This window comes from Triticum dicoccoides, chromosome 4B (genome assembly GCF_002162155.2).
Source record: "Triticum dicoccoides isolate Atlit2015 ecotype Zavitan chromosome 4B, WEW_v2.0, whole genome shotgun sequence".
NCBI lineage: Eukaryota > Viridiplantae > Streptophyta > Magnoliopsida > Poales > Poaceae > Triticum > Triticum dicoccoides.
In genome coordinates, this window is record NC_041387.1 from 190,260,572 (window position 1) to 190,270,764 (window position 10,193).

At 46.4% G+C, this 10,193-nt stretch overlaps 1 pseudogene; it reads left to right on the forward strand.

Annotated features, from left to right (window-relative positions):
• Positions 1 to 2,588: 2,588 nt before the first annotated feature.
• On the forward strand, positions 2,589 to 4,135 carry LOC119295732 (annotated as a pseudogene).
• Positions 4,136 to 10,193: the final 6,058 nt, after the last annotated feature.

The window sequence follows — 10,193 nt, forward strand, 5'->3', positions numbered from 1 at the left end:
CTAAGTGCTGGTCCAACCTGGGCGATGTCCGACGCCCCTGGGCAACCAGGGTCTCAGCTAACCCGACGTCTTGCTCATCCGGTATGCCCTGAGAACGAGATATGTGCAGCTCCTATTGGGATTCGTCGGCACATTCGGGCGGTCTTTCTGGTCTTGTTTTACCATTGTCGAAATGTCTTGTAACCGGGATTCCGAGTCTGATCGGGTTATTCCGGGAGAAGGAATATCCTTCGTTGATCGTGAGAGCTTGTGCTGGGCTAAGTTGGGACACCCCTATATGGTATAAACTTTTGAGAGTCGTGCCTGCGGTTATGGGGCAGATGGGAATTTGTTAATATCCGGTTGTAGGGAAGTTGACACTTGACTTAATTAAAATGAATCAACCGCGTGTGTAGCCGTGATGGTCTCTTTTCGGCGGAGTCCGGGAAGTGAACACGGTTTGGGTTATGTATGGACGTAAGTAGTTTCAGGATCACTTCTTGATCACTTCTAGCTTCACGACCGTTGCGTAGCTTCTCATCTTACTCTTCTATTCGTATATTAGCCATCATATTTGCTTAGCGCTTGCTGCAACTCCACCTCATTATCACATCCTTCCCATAAACTTAAATAGTCTTGATCTCGCCGGTTTTGAGATTGTTGAGTCCCCGTGACTCACAGATACTACCAAAACAGTTGCAGGTGTCGATGATACCAGTGCAGGTGATGCTACTGAACTCAAGTGGGAGTTAGACAAGGACCTTGGCCGTTACTACATGTCTTTTTCTGATGATCAGTAGTGGTGCCCAGTATGGACAATCGGGGATCTAGCATTTGGGTTTATCTTATTTTCTTTTGGGTTTGTCCGTAGTCAAACTATGTGTGTCTCTGAATGATGTATGATTTATATGTTCATTGTGTTACGTGGCAATTGTAAGCCAACCTTCTATTTATCCCTTTCTTGTTCATTACATGAGATTGTGTGAAGATGACCCTTCTTGCGACAAACCCACAATGTGGTTATGCCTCTAAGTCGTGCCTCGACACGTGGGAGATATAGCCGCATCATGGGCGTTATAATAATATCATAGTTTGCCATAATAAGATAAATGATTAAAGCCAATCTCAATCTCTGGTTTTGCGTGAACCTCGGAGAGGGTTTTAGAATGAAGGTACTTGTTCCTAAGTAATTCTTGTCAAACCTCATCCTCGATAAGTATTGTGTATAGTCATTTGCTCAACGGGCACTTACTTTTAATCTCAAGGTCTTCCACCCCTGAACCTCCGTGGTATTGCAGTTGCATCTACGTAAATAAGCAAGCATTTCAGTGGATGAGGGCTTCAGCGATGTCAAGCGGTTCTTCGCTTTACATGTTTTGTGTTCTTTTTTCTTCCTATATGGCTCATGTTCTGTAATCTGTTGGTTTGTCTTTATCTCTAAAGCAATGTGAAAGCCTATCTCATAAACCAACGAATTTTATCAAAATTTCACAAGAAAATATAGTACTTGTTTTTAACATAGTACAGACATAGACGCTCATACACACATTATTTTGAGATTGATGAAGTTGTCATAGATGTCTTCATAGTCCACTGGAACGTCTTCTCACATTGAAGCACATCCTCGGAAGGACTGAAATAAATCCAAGAAATACAAGCACCAATGATGGGCTGACAATACCATTGTGCTTCTAAGCATCCAATCACATGTTGGTTCGCATACAAATAAGCTCGTTGAATTGTGTTATTTGTTGCTAGCTAGCATGTGCCCGTAAGATATATACATACACATATGTAATCAGTAATATCTAAATAATTGATCCCCACTAATTCTAATTCTCTCAACATGCAGTCGTCGACATCATCAAATGTGCCACATCATCATCCACTAAACTATTTTGTAGCACATGCTTACCACAATTTAACTGTTTCATCTCCAACGGTTCAACCTTACGTGCATGCTCTCTTTTCACACAATTATTTTTGAAAATAATAGCTTTTGATTTAGGCCATTTCTTTCATACAAAATTTATTCAGAATTATAATATTTAAAATCCAGCAGCAACCCGCGAAGCAATCACCTAGTTCATGTGTTCAACTAAAGGACCGACAGAGATGCCACGTACGTCGCTTTGACTGGTCTGTTTAAAATGCGTCCTGAACCTCCTCCAGGTGTCCAGATCCTTGGCATATTTGGTACGTGCTTTCCTTCTCCTTCCATCTATCCTTGATGTCGATCCATAATAAATATTCGGACGTCTTACCAGCAAAATCAAATGGATTATTCGTACTTCGTCTTGATGTGAGCTGTCCCCCATGTTATGTTATCCGTCCATGGAGTAGAGTAGAGTCAGAGCTCCTGCGCGCGGCGCACAGGTTTGATGCGACCAAAACCCAGCTGAGCATTGAACGACTTACTTGTGCGGTGCCGTTTGTTTTCTTGAGAGTACGTCAAAAATGTACTATATTTTCATAAAAAACAGAAAACAATTATAAAATGCTACAACTTGTTGCGAACAATAAAGATAGACAAACAGCACACCAAGCTAATCCGAAGAAAAGCCTCCGCCCACCGCTCCCACTCCACCCCTATATATACTAGGCTCGACGCACATAATTCTTCACACCAACAAGAAAACTCATCTACCCACCAATGGCGCTCGTATGCAGTCGGCCAGCCTCCCTCCTACTCATCGCGGCTCTTCTCTCCGCCGCAACCTTCCTTGCCGTCCCGGCCGCGGCCACGGGGAAGACCGGCCAGGTGGCCGTGTTCTGGGGTAGGAACAAGAACGAGGGGTCCCTCCGGGAGGCCTGCGACACCGGCACCTACACCATCGCCATCATCTCCTTCCTCGACGTCTTCGGCCGCGGCAACTACCACCTCGACCTGTCTGGCCACGACGTCTCCGCCGTCGGCGCCGACATCAAGCACTGCCAGTCCAAGAACATACTCGTCTTCCTCTCCATCGGGGGCTTCGGCAACCAGTACTCCCTGCCCACCGCCCAGTCCGCGGCGGACGTCGCCAACTACCTCTGGAACGCCTACATGCTCGGCACCCGCAAGGGCGTCTACCGCCGAAAATATATTTTAGAGCATATGCACCCAGGCCCTCTCTATCTAGCCATCCATTTTTTGCTTTAAGATTCGTGCAAATATATTTCTCTTTTTTGTTTCTCCCACATAGAATATATCTTGAAGTTCAAACCTATGCGGCGTGACAAAGCTTTCTGAGTAGAATCTAGGATAAATCGTACAGATTTTTTTGTCAAACATAAATATACAAAATACGTTTTGTTTGATTAAAAAATCATATTTTTAATATTTATGTCGGACAAAAAATTCTGAAAGATTTATCCTAGATTCTAGTTAGAAAGATTTGCCATCCTGCATAGGTTTGAACTTTAAGATATGTTCTATGTGGGAAAAGCAAAAAAGAGAAAATTTCATATAGAAACTTAATTGTGTCGCACGGATCTTAAAGCAATATTGAAGAGTTAGGATAGGAGGGCCTGGGTGCATATGCTCTAAAAATCCACGTCCCGTCTACCGCCCGTTCGGAGACGCCTTCGTCGACGGCATCGACTTCTTCATCGAGAACGGCGCGCCGGCCAACTACGACGAGCTGGCCAAGCGGCTATGGAACTTCAATAAGGACTATGGAACTTCAATAAGGACTTCCGCGGCAGGACGCCGGTGCAGCTGACGGCCACGCCGCGGTGCGGCTACCCGGACCGGCACGTGGAGCGGGCGCTCGCCACGGGGCTCGTCGGACGCATCTTCGTCAGGTTCTACGACGACGCCGACTGCGCCGCCAACTGGCAGCGACAGTGGGACAAGTGGACGGCGGCGTACCCTTCGGCGCAGATCTACCTCGGGCTGCCGGCGTCGGAGCAGAAGGTCGGTTACGTTCACCCAAAGAACCTCTACTACAGCGTCATACAGGTGGCGCAGAAGGCGGCCAACTACGGCGGCGTCATGGTGTGGGAACGCTACGAGGACAAGCGGACCAACTATAGCAGCTACGCCATCCAATGGGCTTGAGCCTCCGTCGCTCACATCCGTCACCGTGTGTGAATTTGGTGTATCCGTCTGTCTACTGCATACTCTGCATGTGTTTGCTTACCTTACGGTAAATAGGTATCACCAGTGTGAGAACGGCGTTTCGGTGCCCGGGTGCACCTGCATCCGGTCAAAACAAAATTCGTAAAAAATTTAGAAAAATTCAAAAACAATTCAAAAAAAATTGGATAGTAGACAATTTGATGCGTGAGGTACGCTCCAATTTTCAAAACATTTGGACTTCTGTGCAGCTCTCAGCAAAAAAGACAAATCAGACCAGAACAGTATATGAACAGTGCACATTTTTACAGAACTTTGATTTGTCTTTTTTACTGAGAGCTGCACAGAAGTTCAAATGTTTTGAAAATTGGAGCGTCCCTCACGCATCAAATTGTCCACCATCCAATTTTTTTTTGGAATTTTTGAATTTTTCTAGTATTTATTTTGATTTTTTTTCGTGAGCGTAGGTGCAGATGAGCTCAGGCTCAGATTCGAATTTTCGCACCAGTGTGTAGTTGTGTGCTTTATACAAGAATAAAGTGAGACCTCTGTGAAGGTTTGGATTAATCGATGGATTTCCGTGTTAGTTATCTGCTCGATCACTTTTCCAAATGAGTTCACACGCCGGGCATGCTATACAAACGCACCGCCGCCGCGTACAGCACAGATGTTGGTGTCCGGGAAGTAAATTGCTCAAAACAATTTGTGCCTAGGGTACTTCAAAACTACGGCTTGTTAGAGAAATATGTAATCCCAACCAACCTTCTCTCCGTATCCTCCTCAAACTCTTGTACCTTCTTGTATGCCAAGGCAGGCTCCTGCCGATAGCTAATATATACGAAGCATCTCCCCATCGAGGGAGTAGGGAGATTGCACATTATCTTACATGGTCATCAGAGCCACCTCTTTCCATACATATAGCCACAAACCAAAACCCTAGAAACCATATATATACCATCGTCTCCATGGCTTCCTCTGCTGGCGTCGCCCTCAACCTCGGTTCGCCGCCATCGGAGAAGCTCGCAAGAGGAAACTTCATCCTCTGGAAGACTCAAGTGCTTCCAGCCCTGCGAGGTGCGCAGGTGACTGGACTCCTCGAAAACACAGACGCCGCTCCGCCCAAGATGGTGGAGATCACAAAGGCGGACAAGACCACGGCCCTAGAGCCGAATCCCCTGTATGGGCCCTGGATCACCAAAGACCAGCAGGTCCTGTCTTTTCTTCTGAACTCCATGTCGCCAGAGATCCTTGCGCAGGTCGTCGGGAAGGACTCCACCTTTGAACTCTGGACGACGGTGACAAATCTCTTCGCCTCACAGTCGCAATCTCAGATCACTAATCTAAGAATCGCCATCACCAACACCAAGAAGAGCAGCATGTCAAGCTCGGCGTATATGGCTAAGATGAAGAGCCTCGGCGATGAACTAGCTGCTGCTGGTCGTCCCGTCTCTGCTGCGGAGATGGTGGACTACATATTGGCCGGACTAGACCGCGACTACGACTCCGTGGTGGCGACGATCGGCGCTGTCAAGAACACCATCACCGCCGATGATCTCTTTGCCCAGATCTCTGCCTTTGATCAAAGGATGGAGATGCTAGGCGACTCAGCTTCAAGCGGATTCCACTCATCTGCTAATGCGGTCTACAGGGGCCGTGGACAATCTCGCGGCAGATCCCGCGGGCGAGGAGGAAGGGGGCGTGGCCGTGGTGACCGCGGTGATCGCCAGCCCTCGTCTTCCAATGGAGGCAGCGGCTTCAGAGGGCGCCCTCGACAACAGCAACAGCAACAGCAGGCGTGTAGCAGCAACATGATTTTCCCGAGTGCCAAATATGCTACAAACATCATCCAGGAGGTGCTCGGGTCTGTTGGTGGCGCTATGAGGACAATGACCCAGAAGAAAAAGAAGCGTATGCTGTCTCCTACGGCGTTGACACAAATTGGTATGCCGACAGTGCAGCAACAAATCACATCACAGGTGAACTTGACAAGTTGACGATGCGGGAGAAGTACAATGGAGGCGACCAAATTCGCACGACAAGCGGTTCTGGTATGGATATCACACACATTGGTAGTTCAATTGTTGAAAACCCCGTGAAAAATTTGCATCTGAAAAATGTCTTGCATGCTCCTCAAACATCTAAAAATCTTGTTTCCGTTCATCAATTCACTCTTAATAACAATGTTCTTATAGAATTCCACCCTTATTTTTTCTTGGTCAAGGACTTGAACACAAGGAGAATCATTCTTAGAGGACAGTGTGTGGGAGGCCTCTACCCACTCATACCATCATCATCATCTTCATGGTCAAATAAACAAGCAAATATTGTCACCAAGCTTTCATCGTCAAGGTGGCATAGTCGCTTGGGTCATCCATCTTCAGTCATAGTTAGATATGTTCTTAGCAAAAATAAACTCTCTTATGAGCCTAGTGTTGAGTCAGTTTGTGATCCGTGTCAACAAGCAAAAAGTCATCAATTACCTTACCCTATTTCTACTAGTGTGTCTACTGCTCCTCTACAACTTATCTTTTCAGATGTATGGGGGCCAGCTCCTACTTCAGTTGGTAGATTTTTCTATTATGTAAGCTTTATTGATGACTATAGTAAATTTACTTGTATTTATTTACTAAAGAAACGATCCAATGTATTCCAAGTTTTTACCAATTTCCAAAACCTTGTTGAACGCAAACTGAACTCCAAAATCATTGCTATGCAAAGTGACTGGGGTAGTGAGTATGAAAAATTGAACTCTTTCTTCCAAAAACTTGGCATATCCCATCATGTCTCTTGCCCTCATGCTCACCAACAGAACGGTTCTGCTGAAAGAAAGCACCGTCACATAGTTGATATGGGGCTTGCATTGTTAGCAAACGCATCCATGCCACTTAAATTTTGGGATGAAGCATTCTTAACTGCCACATATCTTATCAACTTGCTTACAAGTAAAGTCAGCAAATTTGAAACACCCATCACACGACTTCTTGGTGTCACACCCAACTACACATCTCTTCGCATATTTGGTTGTGCATGTTGGCCCAATCTTCGACCCTACAACACACGAAAACTCGCTTTCCGCTCAAAAAGGTGTCTTTTTAGGTTATAGCCCCATTCATAAAGGTGTCAAATGCCTTGATGTTCCCACTGGTCGGGTCTATATATCCAGAGATGTTGTCTTTGATGAGATAGTTTTTCCCTTTGCCTCTCTTCATCCAAATGCCGGTGCACTTCTCCGCAAGGAAATTCTCCTTCTTCCTTCACATCTACGGTCTTTTGATCATGGGGGCGACAATAATTGTACTAATCAATGTGATGATATTCCTGCTGGTACTGGTTCTTCTCTTATGCCTGTGCAGGTCCCTGGTGAGAACGGTGTTCAAAATGATCAAAATTTCGAAAATATGGCTCAATTTGACCCATTATTTCATGTGGAGGAAGAAGACGAACCTGGAACAGATGACGAAGGAGATCCGGAGGCGCCTGAGACTCTTGTCTGTGCGCAGTCCTCGGATCGCACGAGCAGATCGTCATCGGATCGCGCTCCAGCCGGCTCCACGCCTGACCCGAGGGGCGGCCACTCCTGCGCGGAAACGTCGACGCCAGGCGGGACCGAATCCCCCTCGTCACGCGCGCGCGTCCAGCCGACAGGCGTGACAGACACGACAGGCAGGACCAGCGGCGGGACCGAATCCCCCTCGTCACGCGCGCGCGTCAGGCCGCGATCGGGCGCCGGATCCACTGCATCGGGTCGCCGTGTGTCCACAGGAACTGAAGCCACACCTACAGCCACAGGATCTTCTACACACGCCGGGACAAATCTGTCTGGGTCAGGACATGCAGATTTGCCTGGATCTTCTGTGGCGAGTGTACCAGTGGTTCAGCCAGAGGTTTCTTCACAAGTTATGACACGGCTACAAAAAGGTATACGAAATCCAAAAATAAGAAAAGATGGAACTATACCATATGGGATGCTATGTATTTCAGGAGAACCAACAACGTTGAACAGTGCACTTGATGATCCGAAGTGGAAGAAGGCGATGGATGAGGAATATTGTGCACTCATGAGGAACAAAACCTGGCATCTTGTACCAAATCAGAGAGGTAAAATATCATTGATTGCAATTAGGTGTACATGATAAAGAAGGGCAGATGGCTCCATTGACAGGTATAAGGCATGTCTAGTTGGAAAGGGCTTTAAGCAATGTTATGACATTGACTATGAGGACACGTTCAGTCCTGTTGTGAAAGCTGCAACTATCAGACTTGTGCTAGCTATTGTTGTGTCCAGAGGATGGAGCCTAAGGCAGCTAGATGTACAGAACGCGTTTCTGCATGGTGTTCTGGAAGAGGAAGTGTTTATGAGATAGCCACCTGGGTATGAGTGTAAGTAATTACCACATTATGTTTGCAAGCTTGATAAAGCACTTTATGGTTTAAAGCAAGCACCCAGAGCATGGTATTCCAGGCTAAGCTTACAATTGAAATATCTTGGCTTTATTGCTTCCAAGGCTGATACGTCCTTGTTTATTTATAACAAGGCAGGAGTGGTCATTTTTGTACTCATATATATGGATGATATCATAGTTGCAAGTTCCTCACAAAATGCCACTAATGCTCTTTTGCATGATTTGAGCTCAGAGTTTGCCTTGAAAGATCTAGGTGATTTACATTTCTCTCTGGGCATTGAAGTCAAGAAAAATCAAGATGGCATTGTGTTAAGTCAGGAAAAATATGTCAATGAGCTTCTGTCTCGCATGGGAATGAAGAATTATAAGCCAGTTCCTACACCTTTATCTTCCTCAGAAAAACTCTCTGCATATGAAGGTGAGCCACTTCAAGAGGAGGAGAGCACAAGGTATAGGAGTACTGTGGGAGCGTTGCAATATTTAACTCTCACACGTCCGGATATTTCATTTGCTGTCAACAAGGTTTGTCAATACCTTCATGCACCTACTTCTGCACATTCGGCAGCTGACAAGAGAATTGTGAGATATGTGAAGCACACTATGGGAATAGGACTTAATTTCAGAAGGTCTAATTCCTCTCTTGTTAGTGCATTCTTTGATGCTGACTGGGCAGGATGTAGTGATGACAGGAGATCAACTGGAGGTTTTGCAGTGTTCTTTGGATCAAATCTTATCTCCTGGAGTGCTAGAAAGCAAGCCACTGTGTCACGCTCAAGCACAGAAGCAGAGTACAAATCCTTGGCAAATGCAACTGCTGAAATTATTTGGGTTGAGTCACTCCTTGATGAGTTGGGAGTTAAGAAAAATCGTATATTCGTGCTTATGATGTGATAATTTGGGAGCAACGTATTTGTGTGCAAATCCAGTGTTTCATGCAAGGACAAAACACATAGAGATTGACTTTCACTTTGTGCGAGAAAGAGTTGCAGCAAAGAAACTTGAGATACGGTTTATTCCCTCCAAGGATCAAGTAGCAGATGGCTTCACAAAGGCACTTTCAGCAAGACCATTCGAAGAGTTCAAGAGTAATCTTAATTTAGAATAGTTGAGATTAAGGGAGGGTGTTAGAGAAATATGTAATCCCAACCAACCTTCTCTCCGTATCCTCCTCAAACTCTTGTACCTTCTTGTATGCCAAGGCAGGCTCCTGCCGATAGCTAATATATACGAAGCCTCTCCCCATCGAGGGAGTAGGGATATTGCACATTACCTTACATGGCTTTGCCAAAAATCATAAAAACTCACAAACTCTGCGGCAAGTGAGTAACAAATCACACTAATTCTCATATTCGGTCGTTATAACAGCAAACTCGCAACTGGGACCGCCTGTTGGCCTGACATGGAATGCACATGTGGACACTACGCTGAGGTGGATATGGGTCCCACTTGTCAATGGCTCAATGCTTATCTTCCTCCTTCACTTCCCCCATGGGGCATTTCATCGAGTAGCTTCCAAGCGTCCACAGTCGCGTGTTGCTCGCGCTGGCTGCTGCTTGAGGCCCGCCGAGCTGCACGCCATCGGCCCCCTTGGTGTGGGTGCATCGGCAAGGCGGCAGAGGAAGCCGCCACCTGCCACGGCAGGGATGCCGAGGGCCGCCACACCGCACCTCACGCTCCTCCAGTTATTGCCCCGTACACAATCGGGTGATGGGCTATTGCCCGAGATGCGGATGGAGCCAGCCACTCCCTCC